Raw genomic sequence first — 15,775 nt, 5'->3', positions numbered from 1 at the left:
CAAATGGGATTCACTAAGGCATCTTTGAAAAGTCTCCTCTTAAACTGATAACAAAATGGAGAAATTTAAGTGACAGATTATTCATTTACCTGAATAGTACAAGAATGGGGGTGGGAAAGTGGGCTAAAAGATCACAACCCCCCAAATTATTCATTCCAGCCCTCCTCTCCTCAGAGATACTGCCTGCATTAGACCCCCAGGTGCTGCGTCGTCCCAGTTTCTGACTCTTTGGGCGTGCTCAGCCTCTGCCATGGGCCAGGGGCATGTTCAATGCCTCTAAAATCAGAGCTGCTGCACCATGGTCCCTGCCAGGTCTCCTGCCAATGCGCACACAGGTGGGCAGGTTGCAGCAGTGAGGGCCAGCAGCTCCCCAGTCCCACCCTCCCTCACCTCTTTGGCCGGAGTGTACTCTCTCCTCCCTGGCACTGCTGATGGTTCCCACCTATCCTTGGCTTTCCTCTTTGCCTGCCCTGTGTTTCCTGGAGCCAATGTAATGTCTACAATACGCACACCGTGCGGGGTTCAGAGTTTCTATTTATCTGATTCCCTGGTGCGTGTGAATTTTTTTATATCTCCCCTATAAAAGTTACATCTCCTCAATCTCCACAAGTCCCATGGATGACTGCATGCAATCCCACCCGCTCCCAGCACCACACTGGCTGGCAGTGCAGGTATTGCTCCTACCCAGCCCCATCGCTGCAGGCATCTGTTTTATACCACCACAGGCCTTTTTTTTCTTCTTTTGTTCTTTTTTCTCCCCCTCTCCCCCCGGCCCCGTCTCCACTTTTTGTTCTTGGCAAGGTTCTTGCCAAGCTGGGGAGTCACTCTCAGTCTGGAAGGCAGGTGAATGGCGGGGAGGAGCTGGAGGGTGTGCAGACAGAGAGCGGTGAGCGCTTTTGGCTCTCTGGTGCGATGCCGCGGCGGGGCGGACCCATCGCTGCCAAGGGAAGCGGGCACTTCCTCGAGTTTAGAAAGTGGAAAGCTGGCTGGATTCACGCTGCAGAGCACTCTCTCTCCACTGGCGGTTGGCCGCGTGGGTTATTTTCAGCCTTTATTGTGGTCCCTGTATAATCGCAGCTTGCTAGACCCATAAAAATAGTACCTCGTGCTCTCTGCAGGGCTAACTGCTAATTACCTGCAGCCATTGGTGGCAGAACAAACCCAGGCAGCCATCCAGATGGCATGTTCCTACCTGTGACCAAGCGTGAATGATTTATGTTTTATTGATAACGAGGGGATGGGAGGGTGGAAGCCTCCCGCCTTCCACACCCATTGCTCTGTGCTGGGACAGCCTCGTGGGGGCGGGGAGCTGTGTCGGGGATGCGAGAGGCAAAGTCTCCCCTCCTGGCCCAGGACAAGGGCATGCCCTTTGGAAAGCTCCGATCCAGTCCAGCTTTGGAAAGAGTAAATGGGAAATAGATTGTCCTGGGGGTGTTTGGCTTGCACGTTCATGTGGCTTTTCGTGAAGGTGGTGATACTGTCAAACCAAAAACTGCCTGGTCAGCTTGAAAGTCCTTCACACCTAAATGTGTGAAGGAAATACCTGTGGACAGGCTCTGCTTCAAGGCAAAGGCTTGGAATACATGGAAACTTTTATATGCCACCTGCTTTTTGTTTCTTCTTTGCAAGTTTACCCTGTGTGTCCTTAAACGTTACCTACCCTCTGGAAGATTCCCACCAAAAGATGGATTTCCAGGCCATTGAGTGTTTCAGATCACTTCTTATTAGTATAGAGGAGAAAAGGAAAATGATTCCTTCTCTCCTCTTGAAACACAAAACAATTCTTAGCACTGTTACAATCATATTCATCAGGGAATTATCCAAACTTTTTTTTTTTCTCCAAGGAACATTTCTTTCTGAAGACCACTGCTGGAGCGAGGGTCCTGTGACTAGATGAACAGCAAGTCAGGGCCAAATCTGAAGCCACATTGAATTTGCTCACCTCAGCTTTCTCCTTTCCACACTCACGTACCTTCCTAGCCTTTCCGTTTCACATGGAGTTGATGTTAAACAGTGTTGCTCTAAGAATCACATAAACAAGAGAGGTGGGCTGAGGCTAGTACAGCCAGGAAATATACACATAAAGCAGATAAACCCACATAATATTTGCAAACAGCAATCTCTGATATCTGGTGGGTAGTTGCAATGCAGCAAATCCATCCCTCGTGCACAGCCACTGATATCAACAGATTTAAATGCAAGATGTGTTTGTCTCGGCGGGTGCAGTTGAACATTTATCTAATCTGCTCTTGTGGCTTTTAGCATCCAGGATCACAGGTTGCAGCCAGACACCATCCTCTTTGGACCTCCCTGGCAGGCTGCAGGAGCCTGGGGAGTAGGGCAGGGGCCTCAGCTCTCCTGGGTGATGTGGGAGGGTGCAGAGGGCCAGATCCTTACCCCCTTCTCATGCCTTTTTATTACCTAGAACTCAAACGAGCATATTAAGGACTTTGCTAATTTTCATATCACTTGGTGGGGGGTGGGGGCCTGTCTGTATTTCCCAGTTCTCCAGGACTTGTATGAAGATGGCAGATACAATGCAAGGGGCCACAAATGGCTCATACTGTAAAAAGAAGGTAAGTTGTCTTGAGCAGACTGCAGCTTAGAAACATAGAGACCTTATAATCCAAAAAGAGATTTCTGTGCTGAATTCTTCCTTGTGAGTAGTAAACCTATTTCACCATAAATCAAATATTTTTCAGGCCACATGTTTGTACAAACTGAGATTATGTGCCAGTCACTGAAACTAGTCCCTAGTCCTTTTGCATCTCAGGAGCCCTTGGTGCAGAAGTGGAAGCATGAAAAATTATGCCTGCAATGTGGATCTACGTTTACATTTGTTATTCTAAGACAAGATTTAGATATAAGAATACCTAGCCGGTGCCAGACAGCACCTAATCTTCTGATAAGTCTTCCAAGGTACCATAAGCATGGAGTGCTACTTCACAGGCTATGAAAGATAAAATTAATTTCCTTTTCTTGTATTAATCAGAGGAGACCAGGTCAAACAGTTCATTCTCCACACCACCCTTTACCCACAAGAGGCTGACCGTGCACCAACAATGAACCATTTCCAGCTCATTTTGGAGCTCAGGAGAGACAGAAGTTTGCTTCCTACTGATGGGATGATGAACACAATGGAAAATCCTGCTTGTCTTGGTCAGAGCTCTTTTATTGTGAAGGCAGAGGGACCATGCTGTAGGTGGAACACCATGAGGATTTCTGGTTTGTGGCCATGCCCCATCTTATCCCTCCTCTTTTCAGAAGGTAAGTTTGGCAAGAGCCAGTTTCCCAGTGTTCCAGGCCTCCCTCGGGATGTGCCAGCTGGCCAGGATTGTGAGGGGAGGGGAAAGGCACAGCAGCTCTCTGTTGAGGCAGCACCATTTGGATGGAGCATGCCTGAAAAGTTCTTAACCACAGACCTGTTATTAGCTGCAGTGAGATAAAAGGCATATTTTATGAAAGTAGTGCATTCCAGTGTTACACGTGAGAGTTGGGAGATGGACAGTATGCATATGAATGCATTGTCTGTTTGTTTGAATGCATTATTTTACATCTACAGGATCAAATGTTTGTTACTTACACAATGCTTAATAACAGATCTTGGGACCATGCTAGCTGGCTGAGAGCCACATGCTGGGGGATGTAACAGGCTTTGGTATTTTGCTGTGGTTTTTTTTTCTCTTTTGTTGAAAGACAATTTTTTGTCTATACTGTTTTCCAAGGTGAGATGAGAGATGCAGAGGTACAACTGCAGTAGCTGGTATGATTTAAAGATAAAAGGTAAACAAGGTTTGTCAAGAGACTAAAAATCTCTTGTCAAATCAAGTGATGTGGCTGGAAAGATAGACAAACTTTCCACCTCAGTATCCCTTTATCATGTCTCTTTTTTTTCCCACCTAAGCTTTCCCAGCTAGTCCCATACAAGGTACCACTTCTCCCGTGGCTGAGCAGGACTGATGTGCTCTCACACTGCTTGCTAAACCAGAGATAGGGGGAGGTTAAACTGTTGGCTTCATTGACCCATGATCCAAAATGATCCTTTGAAGGTCATTTTTCCTCTTGAAGCTGTTAGCCACCCCTGTCACACAGTTGTCTGAAATAAAATCGGGATTGCCCTTCTTTCCAAAAGTTATGCTTTAACTCAGCCACAAAATACAGGTTTGATTTAAGATTAGATTTACAAGGTGAGATTGCCAGGGACCAATTATATTACCAAAACAGTTCCTTCTGGCTTTAAAATGTTCATCTCTGTGAAAAGTAGCCAGCTGTTTTTCAGCTATGGCTGTATGCAGGATCGGGCATGACTTAGAAAACGGTCTCTGTTACATCTCTTACAGCCATCTTGTCCTGGCATATCCAGCTGTTCAATGTGCTTGCTCTTTTTCTGGGAGGCAGTGGTTTACTGACCTCCTGACAATGTCTGAGGGCTTTCACTGATGAGAAGAAGGCGTGGAAAAAAAGATCCTTTACCTGGTGCAAACCGGGGTTCCTGCAGTTGCAGGGCCGGTGGTCCCCAGCTGGATGAGTCTCCCTGCTCCCCTGTGCTGGGGGCACGAACTGCGTGTTTGGAGGCTGTGGGAGCAAACCCTGGGATCCTGAGTCTCTGTAAACCCACTGTGTTTCAAGCAGCAATGGTGTCTACTTTCAGCCTTGCATTTACCCATGCCTGCATTGCTCCTGAATTTATGGGTTGCCTCCCAAGCCACTGTTTTTCACTGCCAAGGCTCAGGCTGTACCTCAGCTCCACTGAAGTTTAAATCCTCAGTGTAGGGTCAAACTGCCCTCCGTTAAATGCATATTATGTTCGCAGAAAAGCATGAACGTTGCATGAAGCCATATGTTGTGTTGCTCCTTTCTGCGAGCAGTGTTCAGCCCTCTTCTTGCAGGTATTAGAGAGACATGTAATGTCAATTGGTCACAGGAGGGAAGTTTTGTATTTCATACATGGTAATTTTTTCTTGAGTCCTTTAAAAGGCAACAAAATGTATTTTTTAACAGAAATCATCTGCATTTAAAACTTGTAGGAAAAATCAAAATGGTATCTTCGTAAATCCTTTTTTTCCATCCTGGATTATCCTAAGTGTATCTATTGCTGAAGTTGGCCTCCCTTCCCGGCACCCTGACCCCCTCACACTCCCTCTCTCCAGGTTTTCCTGTCCCTCCGCACCGAGTTTGGAGCCTCTTGCCTTCACAAGCGATGCCCTTCGTGACCTCCTCTCTCTGTGTCTGCTCACACATTCCTTCCTTATCTTGCTGCTCCAGATTCCCTCCTGACTTTAGACCACACGTGCTTACAGATCCCAACTTGGTGCCTTCTAACAAAACTGGCTCTCACCCTGACAGTGAGTCATATGACCTTCCTCTCTTTTTTCCAAAACTTTCTATATATGCATGAACTCTTTAAAGAGAGGCATCTGAAATGTTTCTCCATCAGTCTCCATATTTGTATCTGTCTGCTTATATGATCAATGTTTATATTAGGTAGTTATTATGCTCTTCTGAATCTGTTCTAGCTGTATTTTGACTAGACTGCGGTGACCTTCAGGCAGAGACTCTACTGTGCATGTTTATACCTCACTAAATACACTGTTGATGCTCAATAAATAAGAACATTATTCATCTTTGAAATCACTTTGAAATTATTTTTACGTGAGGAAGCAGCTTAAGAAAAATCTGTGCGGTGAGAATTTGGTCAATAAAGTCAATGGCAATTCTGCCACAGGGTGTTTTTAAGTACAGTCTAACAATTACTGTTGTCCTGTAATAGGTTTAGGTTATTAGTTTGCTTTGTCTTTGTTTTTTATAGAGATCGAATATTGTCTACATAAAGTTCCTTTGGTTTCTTACGTGCTGCAGATCCGAATGACCTCTGGGTTTGTAAATTTGTAAATATTACTACATTTTGCCTCTTAAAATACTATGGCCTTGCTGAAGCTTAATCTTTTTCCAAATGGGTCACATGGGGCAACACCTCCTCTTTTTGGGGCGATATTCAGCTTCAGGGACAGCAGACTCTGAAATACGTGAATGCGTGTTGCCATAACGCCTATGCCTAAATATGTGGTGCTGTTGCAAACTTCAGCCCTGTAGAAACCCTATTGTTTATCAATGTGAGAGGCCCCACCCCAAACGTTAATTAGAGCGAAGCTCATGTCATAAATCTGCTGGCATCCCAAGTGAAGCCCTGGGAACGGAGGTTATCTCCTCCTTTTGCTGCCAGTCCTTTGAACTTCCTGTGGTCAGGGAATTCTTCTGTTTTCAGCTCGAATAACAATTATGAAACTACCCCTGCTCTCCTGGCCGGAGTTCACGTGTAATTAACTTTAACAGGAGTCATAATTTTAAGGGTGATTTCTCAAAAGCGTTATAACTCAAGACAATTAAGGCTTGAGAGAGAGCGCGCGAGACAGGGAGTGGAGGAAAACAGAGGCACTCCTTGGGGCAGGGCACTTCATGAGTATTAAACAGATGTGACTCATTCCTGCCTCTAGTCCCAGCAGAAGTAATACCTTTTGAATAAGTTCTGCGTGCTAGATAAAAACTTGTTTGCTGGTGCAAAAATGCTACCACGCGTGTCAGAACAAGCGCCCTGATGGGCTATTCCCATTAAAAAGAAGGGCATACAGCAGTGGATTTTTCGGTCTCTTGGTGTAAATTGGACGCAGGGTTTTTAGCTGTGGAAACTTGTCAAAGTCTGCAGAAAGAAGGGACAAAGGGGAAGGAAATGCGCACCAAAGAATAAATTAATTAATTCAGTTGCCCTTCTGGAGCAGGATGTTTTTATTCTTATTACGCATGAAATATGTAGTAGTGTATATAGAATACATCCATCAGCCAATTTGACAGGCAAAACCTGATCTTGAGAACGTGGGAAACTAGAAAGGACATTATAGCAACACAGAACAACGTAGAACGTAGAAAATGCTGGGGGGCCCTACATCTGAATTTTGTGTATTTATTTAAAAGTAGTTCTGCATGCAGTACTCAAGCCTGTGTTTATATGACAGGCATCCTCTTAAGCCAGGGCATCCCACAGACCCCTCACAGAAGCAGTGCCACAGAGGACAGCATCTCTGTGTGAAGGACCCAGTCTTCTGTGAACATACAGAAAATCAGGTTTTATGACAGAGGGTTTTAGGGAAATCTCTTGCCCGCTACTACAGGGGTGATCCCTATCTTTACTAGTGGCGTGAGGATTCTAGAGGAAACACGGGGTTTTTTTACCACAAAATTGGCTCACAGCAAGGTTAGTCGGAGTAGTGGTTAAAACAGAGCCAGCCAGCCTACACAAAATCCTTACCAGTGTTCCTGGGGATGGGCTGTTGCTAAACCAACAGTGACTATTTCACTTAAGGGCTGTGTCCACAGAAAGGATGCGAGATCCTTACAGAGGGTGAGGAGGTGGCAGTGGGAGGGACAGCTGATGTCATGCATCGTTATGCTGATTACCACCAGCCATATGGAGCCTGTCCACACCGCAGCTGAAGGTGCAACTGCAGCATGGGTGGACTTTGCTGGGCTTTGTTTAGTGGCACCGGCTCAGGTGGTAATGGCAGTATAACGACAGCAATGCAATATCAGCACGTAGTTGCCTGACATCTTTGGCACGTATTCCGGTTGTCAACCATGCTAAGTCCCTGCTGCTGGAGTTTCACCGCTGCTGGCACCTGGTTGAAGCTAACCCCCAGGCTTCTTGCCGTGCTGTGGGTGTGGGCAACCCCACGGCTGGGTAGTCAGACCCAACGGTGGGTTGCAGGCTGCTTCTGGTACAGCACAACCACGCGTGGGCCCTGCTTGCAGCACTCATCTAGCCAGGAAACGGGCAGATATTCTCCCTTGAAAATACTGAACAGTCACCGTTCAACTGCAGGTTTCTTCGATCAGGTCCTCACAGTAATGCTTTCCCCCCTTCCAGAGAAATCTTTGATTTCAGCCATTCAGTGCTGCACTTCCTCCAGCTGTTCCCACAGCTTCCCTTGGAGCAGCTTTCCAGCTGCCCTGTAGAAAACTGCTCATCTGCTCCAGATGAAGCAACACAGCGAAATGAATATCTTAAATACGATAAGAGACTACAAGTGAGCCTACACAATCCGTAGTCTGCTTGGGAAGTAAACCCCAACCGCCTCGGGAGGAAAAGTCTGACCTACCAAGTGGTAGAGTGCATTGTGTCCTTGGAGCAGGGACTTGGGAATTTTGTGCCCTCTGGGAGGGACTAAGTTGATTTTCTCCATGTAGGAGCCTGGGGGCAAACCAGCATGTAAGTGGTACGGACAATCAGGGGCCCAGGAGTGAAACAGGGAGTGAACTGCAATGATAGTGTAGATTTGTCCTAAGAATGAGGCTTGATAGCTGTACAACGTATTGTTGTAAGCAATGAAAATTAATCTTAAACTGTAAATCAGCTTGTTTTCCATTTATTCATAAGAATTTTGCATCGTTTTCTGCTTGTTACATTTCTAATGTTAGCATAGCCATTATGTTGTCTCATCTCATTAGGTTGGCTCGTTTGGCGTCTCTCAGAGATGCCAAAATACAGGGGAGGTTTTTGGAAAGTATTTAATCAGTATTGTTACTGGGAAAATTATGACCAGCTCTAGTGTTTTAATACGCTTGAATGTGGATATCACTAACACTTGGACACATCTATATCCCTTATTCTTCTGTTATAAAACAATGCTGACAGCTCCACCTTCTCTTAAAAGCTATCACACAGCAACAAGGATTAAATAATAATAATAAGAAAAATTCCACTAGGGAAAGTATTGTCTTCATCCACCCAGAAGTATCAGGGTCTCCACCAAGTCTACCAGAACTTGTGTGTATGCTACTGAATAATGAAGGAGGTGATTTATGCCCTTTTGAATAAGGACATTCCAGGGCAGATATGGTGTGTTTATGCTGCTATCAAACCTTTCTGAGGGACAGTGGTGAATGTGAAAGCTTTGTTACATGAATGAGAAAAAGGTGATTGGGAATAGCCAACATAGATCTACCAAGGTTAGATCATCAGATCATGTAAGCTTTGCAGGACCTCTAGAGGTGTCTTGTCCCACCCCTGCCCAAAGCAGGTCCAGGTAGAGCAGGTTGCTCCGGGCCTTGCCCAGTTGGGTTTTGAGTATCTCCAGGGTGGAGACTCCACAGCCCCTCTGGGCACCTGCTCCAGTGTTTACCCTCATGGTAAACTTATTTTCCCTAATATTTGGTGGGAATTTCTCCCGCTTGACCAAGCTGATTGCTTTGTGTGATAAGGGAAGAGCAGTGGTTGTTATCTACCTTGACGTTAACTTCAGACATGATCCCCTACAGCATCTTTGTATCTAAGCTGGAACCTTCTAGTCTGGACATTCTGGCTGGTTTGTTGAGCTTAAAGGGTTCATATTCTACCTGAGGTCTTTACAAGCAGAGTTCTTCAGGGATCTCTGGCAATTTAATGTCTTTGTCAGTGATGGGAAAGTGGAGGCAGTACACACCCTCACCAAGTTTCCAGCTGACACTGAACTGGGGTGAGCAATCGAGACACTCCAGGGCAGGGTGGTCACTCAGAGGGACCTGAGCAGCTGGAGCAATGGGCCAACAGGAACCTTGTGAAATTTGACAGGGACAAATGCAAAGTCCTGCAACTGGGGTGAAGTAGCTCCTTGCAACAGTACAGGCTGTTGATGAGCTCTGCAAGAAAGGACATAGAGGTGCTGCTGAGCAGTAGGCTAAACAGGAGCCAGCAGTGTGATATGGCTGCAAGGAAGGCCAAGAGCTTGGTGTAGCCTGGGCTGTATTAACAGGAGCACAGCCACCAGATGGAGGAGTTATCATCCCCTCTAGGACTCGTTAGATCCATCTAGAGTTCTGCATCCAGATTTTGGCGCCGGTAGATAAACTTGTTGCTAAGCCACCAAGATGCTTGAGGTTTGGAGACCAGCCTTGCGAGGAGAGGCTGAGGGACAAGGCCTTGTCCAGCCTAGGGATGACACATCTTCAGGGGAACCTAAAAGCAGCCTGTCAGTATCTGTGAGCCACCAAAGCTCTTCACAGTGGTGTGTGATAAGATGACAACAGATAGTGGGCATAAATTGAAATAAGAAAAGGTCCAACCAGGTATGAAGATGAATTTGTCCCCATCAGGACAGCAAGTGGTGGAACAGGCTGCTCAGTGAGGTTGTGCAGGCACCATACTTGGAGGTTTCCAAGACTTTGATGGAAAAAGCCACGAGCAACTTTGTTATCATAGCTAAAGGGCTTTGAGCAGAAGGTTGAACTACAGAACTCCTGACGTGCCTTCCAACCTGAACCATTCTGTGTTTTCTTGATAAAACTGGGACGGGAGGCTTTATTACTTAAGCTGTTCAGCACCTAGAAGCCCCGGTGTTGTCCTAGTGATAGCAGGAACTTCCCAGTGCTAATCAGTGCTCACACACAAAAGTCTGGGAAAACTTACAGTCTGATGAGATGAAGCTGGCAAAACTTTATAGCAAAGTATATCTGACATACATGAGAGTCCTTTTATCCTCCTGCCCAGCACCGCTGCCTAGGAGCTCCCCTTGAGCGCAGTGTCCCATGCCATTTCCTGTATGCCCTTTGCCCAGCTCAGAGGCAGGTGTAGCAAGCCCCAAGTGCTCCTGCCTCTCCCAGAAGAGCCAGCCTGTGGTTCCTCTTGTTCTTGTCTGTGTCAACAGAGCGCATTAGCTACAAAAGCACAAGAAAGCACACTGCTGTAAACAGTAGCCCAGTTCATAATTATTATTTTATTGCTTTCTTGCAGACAAAACTGCTGTTTTTTCAAGGATGTGGCTAGAGTCTGTCCTGGAGGCAAGGCTATACCTGTCATGCAACTGGCAGGACTGGACTTATTCTTAATTTAAGCTCATACTACATTTAACAGAGTAGGACGGAGAAGTGAAATTTCTGCTTATGTTGAAGGAAGTCACATACACAGTGTGTTGCATAGTGTTCTACGTAGAGAGGTCTTCCAGTACATGTTTACAATGTTTTAAGGACTATTTGCGCTCATTTAGTTCACTGAGACATGCGCACAAGGAGGCATTGCTACAGTAAGTTGGTCTTGTTTCTTACAATGCCATTTGGAGGTGATTTCACAGGAATCCACACAGAAACTAAAACTACGGAGAGCTGTCAGTCCCTCAGTGCTGGCGTAAAAGCTCAGAGCTGTGCCAACAAGGTTAACTTGAAGCATCTCTTTTTCTTCCCTGTTCCCCATCAAAGTCTTTTTTTTTTTTTTTTTTTAATTAAGGTTAACCTCACTGGTTCTTACACTGCTGAGCATGAAAAAGATGAATGTTTTTATGGAAACAGCTGGCTATGTCCTAAAGGGACCTAAATAATCCTAACAGAAAAGTGGATCTGAACAGAAAAAGAGGAAATAAAGTGATAATTTTATTTCCTGCATCTCTGACTCAGACCTACTTACATAGAGAAGACATTGTAGATACCCACAGACACATCCAAATCACATGGAGAGCTGGGAAGAAAACATTAATGCAAAGTAGCCTCTTTAGCATCTTATATCATATTAGGGCCCTAATCCTCTGGTCTCTTTATCAGACTTTTATAATTACACGGAGCAGAGAATGAGAAGGCGGAAAACTAAATGCAATTGATTCTGCTATTTGAACTACAAGGTTTGTGTAGGTGTTTGGGGGAAGGAAGCGAAGCGCACCAGCTCTTGAATGATGAGCAGCAACACTATAGCAATAATTGAGGACTGAGGAGGAGGAGAATATTCCATTGCAAGTCTGAGTGAAACTTAGGCAGCACTGGAATTTGGTCTAGACAGGAGAACACTTCCACATTTACATCGTCATATCTTGAAAGCTGCAGTAATCACTGATGTTTCACGATCCCCAGTGGCTGCCTTGTCGTATTCTGGTCCCACTGATGACAACTACTCAAGATTTAAATGGGTTGTAGTGATGGTTTTGCTTTTGTAATGGAGGACAATACAGTTGAAATAAAAGAGCTCCCATTTCTGTTTAACATGACTCAGCTGGAGGGAAGAGAAAGGCTAACTTCAACTTCTCACTTCTGAATTTGTCTTTAGAGTGTTATGGGATGTGTGTGAGAGAGAGGAGGCTGCCCCTTTTTTCTTCTCACTTCTACTGCAAACTTTACACTAAAAAGAAATCCCTGTTAAATGATGAGAATAAAAAAGACTCGGGAAACTTTCTCAAGCCAAGTTTTACACATTTGAAAGGGTTTTTTTCAGCACAAAGCAGTTCTTAATGCTGCCTTTACCAAGTAGCCCGAGGTCTCTTTCGTGTGGGGAGCTCTTGCTGGCTGGCTGTACAAGCAAGCACAGCTGGAGCACACAATGCTGTGATAACATCTGGAGTTTGTAGAGAGGGTATCTTGGTAAGGAGGTTTCCAATTCTACCAGGAGATAAATTACCCTCCATAGCCTTGGGGTTTTGGAGAACAAAATATTCCTGTAAGGATGACACCTCCACTCCTCAGCTGTGAGAAGCAGAGCTACTGGCACAGTAAAGAACTGAATCTTTATCTTTCCTGGTTGATATCAAGACAGTTGTGGTATGACCCACAAATTGAAGATGAAACGACAGGTCTGCTTGCAAAAACTAATGCAAAGTGAGTTAATTGGCATTCTTTTGTATATATTAGATCCAATTCTCCATTGTCCTCCACCACCTGCAGCCATTATACACCATAAAAGTTCAGCATAGGGGAGATGTGCGTGAAAATCTGGTTTAAAAGTATTACTTTTCTCCATTGAGTTAGTAAAGATATTTGGGACCTTTGTAAGTGCTGTGATCTGGTATTGCCTCTTACAAGTTACAAGGTGTCTTTAATTATGGTGGTAGCATTTTAATAGGGCTATCAGTGCCCCTGGGGCCAATGCCATAACCCAGTTATTTGACATGTTGGGATGACAAGCATCTGTTACAACGTGCAACCTTGCTAATGGGACATTCATGCTAATGAGGGGGAACCCTGGGTGTCTACAGGGCTACTGTAGCAGCTCCCACTTGACCCTTCACTCCCATTTCCCATTTTCCGTGAGGGCGCAAGCAGAAGAAAGGGATGAGTGTCAATAAAATCATTCTGCTCCTTATCCCCTTGGGCTCACAGATACCTGGGTGTAAATTAGAGTAGCCCCAGTGTGAAGCAAGTGTAAAGATCCCTTGAGAGCTTCCACTGTCCCACTTCTCATCTTGTACTGCACGTGGCTGAGCTGCACTGTGGTATCTAACACCAATTATCAAACTGTCTGAATAAAGACGGGGAGATGCCGCTTGCCAAAAGTTCACATTTTGTTAATCACCCTCACAAATGAATGCGTTTTGCATCCATGTCATGTGGCTGAAAAGATTTTTGACTCACTCCTAAATATTAGCCAGTCAGAGATAGCCTTGTATTGCTCCCAGTGCTATTAAATATCTTTCTATACATTAACTTCTCAAGCTCCAGCAAATGTCACCGCGTATTTATGAAACAGAATTGTGAAGTGAGCTTTTAAAAGAGCAGAAATAATGTAACATTAAATTATTGACCTTGTACCGTCACTGTTGCGGTGCTCTGCTTGCAGCAAGATGAAATCAAGAGCTGTGTAGAAATATTGTGTGCATGCTCTGTCAGTCATGGTGGGACCATGGTGGGAAAAGGATGTCATTTGTCTCCTCCACCTGAAGCAAAACAGCGAGGCATCTGAAACTTTTTGTCTGAGTAGTCAGTCAGGTTTGACGAGGCTGACACATCCTTCACCACACCCTCTACTTTTGCATGGTGTAGAAGGAATTGTGCAGTCCTAAGATGCATTCCCTCCCGCTGAATTCAAAGACTTTTTTTTTTAACCCTACCAGAAACTGGTAGCTTAATATTCCAGGGACTGTCCAAAAGGAGCACAGCAAGTGTTCAGGGACGTGGGAATGACAGCTCTTGGCAGGCAGTCCCAGGTTTGACTAGTCACAGGCTCGTGCTGAGCACTTTGTGTCAGTCATTCCCTGCTCTCCCCAACCCCTCCAAACACTCGCTGGGGCATATCTGCATTTTAAAATGGATTGTGCTGCGGGGCACTGTAAATCTGCCCGTAATTAGGCACCAGTTTTGTGCATTTAAGATATATCTTCCCCATGACAGGGGTATCTTTGAGTACATTGTCTGAGCCCTCTCGGTTTGTTATTAATGACATTTCAGACAGTCTCTGCAGTTGCTACAGAGGTGTTGCTACTGGCACCAGCTGGTGAGCCTCTTTTCCCATGCAGAGAAGAGCTCAGATGGTGGACTCGGGAGTGTTAACTGTGAATTTTCTGGGAAGAATTCAGACTGAGTGAAGTGAGGAAGTGGAAACTTGCAGGACCAACCTTCATGTCGTAGTAAACACAGGCTTTGTGAATGCTGCCACTCAGCCTAAGCTATTGCTTCCCAGGCAGCCCTTGCACAGGAGTGGTGGTGCATAGCAATCTCCTTACAAAGACATGTAGCCAGATTAGTGGCTTGCACGTGCAAACTTGTCCTTACTGCCCAAAACTGTAGGAGTTAGGAACACAGGAGTCACACGCTATTTTACCTGGATGATTTGATCTCTGTTTGGAATGCCAGACCTGATTTTTCGCAAGCTACAATAATGGAAATCGGTTACCAAGTCATATTCAGATTTGTGCTTTGAATGTCAGATGTCACTGGGTATCAGTGTGTTTCAGCTATTTTAAATTTATTTGGTTCTTCTCCGTGCAAGGAAGGACATTAAAGAGAGGATGTCATTAAATAAGCTTACAAGATGGCATGTGAAATAGAAGAGGTTGGCAGCTGCTGTTAAAAGTTGTTAATTAACAAGCCATTGAGGCAAATTTCAGTGTGGCCTTGGGAATTCAGTTCTTAAGATAAAATACAGATATCTCCCTGGTATAGACAGGGACAAGTGCAGCTTGTTACATTCACCTCAGGTAGTGTCCTGAATAATTAAAGACCCACTATCCAGCAACCTAAGTCTAAAATAGAGCTTTTGGGTATACCATTTGGAGCCAGGAAGGAGCCTTTTATGAAAAACTAAAGAGATAGACAGATTATGCCTACCCCTAGTATTATGTATAAAAGAGCTTCCCTCTGTTTATTAAAGCAGTGTTCAGGCACAACTATACCCCCTTTGTCTCCTTGGAATTGCTTTCTCCTAATATCCTCGTGGTGTCTCCAGTTCCAAAGGAGGTGAATTAGAATGCACAGACCTTGGCTCTGGCTTGGTTTATGGAGCCTGGAGAGAATATTACACCTTCTTCACACTGACTCGCTTACTTAAGACCCAGATCATTTTTATGTATTCATGTCTCAAGAAGCAGAACACCACCTTCTGATAAGGGAGATGAGCAAAAAACTCCAAATTACTGCATGTTATTCCCTCTTGCATGGAGTTTTCCTTAGGGGGAAAATGAGACTCTGCGGCTTGCACTTTACTGGACATCTGTTCTCAAAAACCCTTTGAAGTCAAAGATAGTCCAGGAACATAGGATGTGGCCTTAGGTACATCAGGACCGAGTCTTTCCAGAAGTAGTGGAGCAAGGTTTAAGCAAGATCTTCCTGTTATGACGCTGATATTTTCCTGTAGTCAGTAGAATTTTAAGCAATACCCAAGTGACTTGATCCTTCTCCAAGATAACCGAGTCCATCTAGGGTAGCACCCAAGTAAAACTGACTGTTTCAGCAAGTGAAAATACTTGTATTTACTTACTTGATTTGCCCATGTACAAAACCAGTTCAGACAGGAGCACTGAGCTCTTTTCAGTATCAGTTCAGTCTCACCCTCTCCTCT

Source organism: Vanellus vanellus (assembly GCF_965231255.1).
Source record: "Vanellus vanellus genome assembly, chromosome: 2".
NCBI lineage: Eukaryota > Metazoa > Chordata > Aves > Charadriiformes > Charadriidae > Vanellus > Vanellus vanellus.
Note: the sequence above shows the minus strand (reverse complement) of the source record.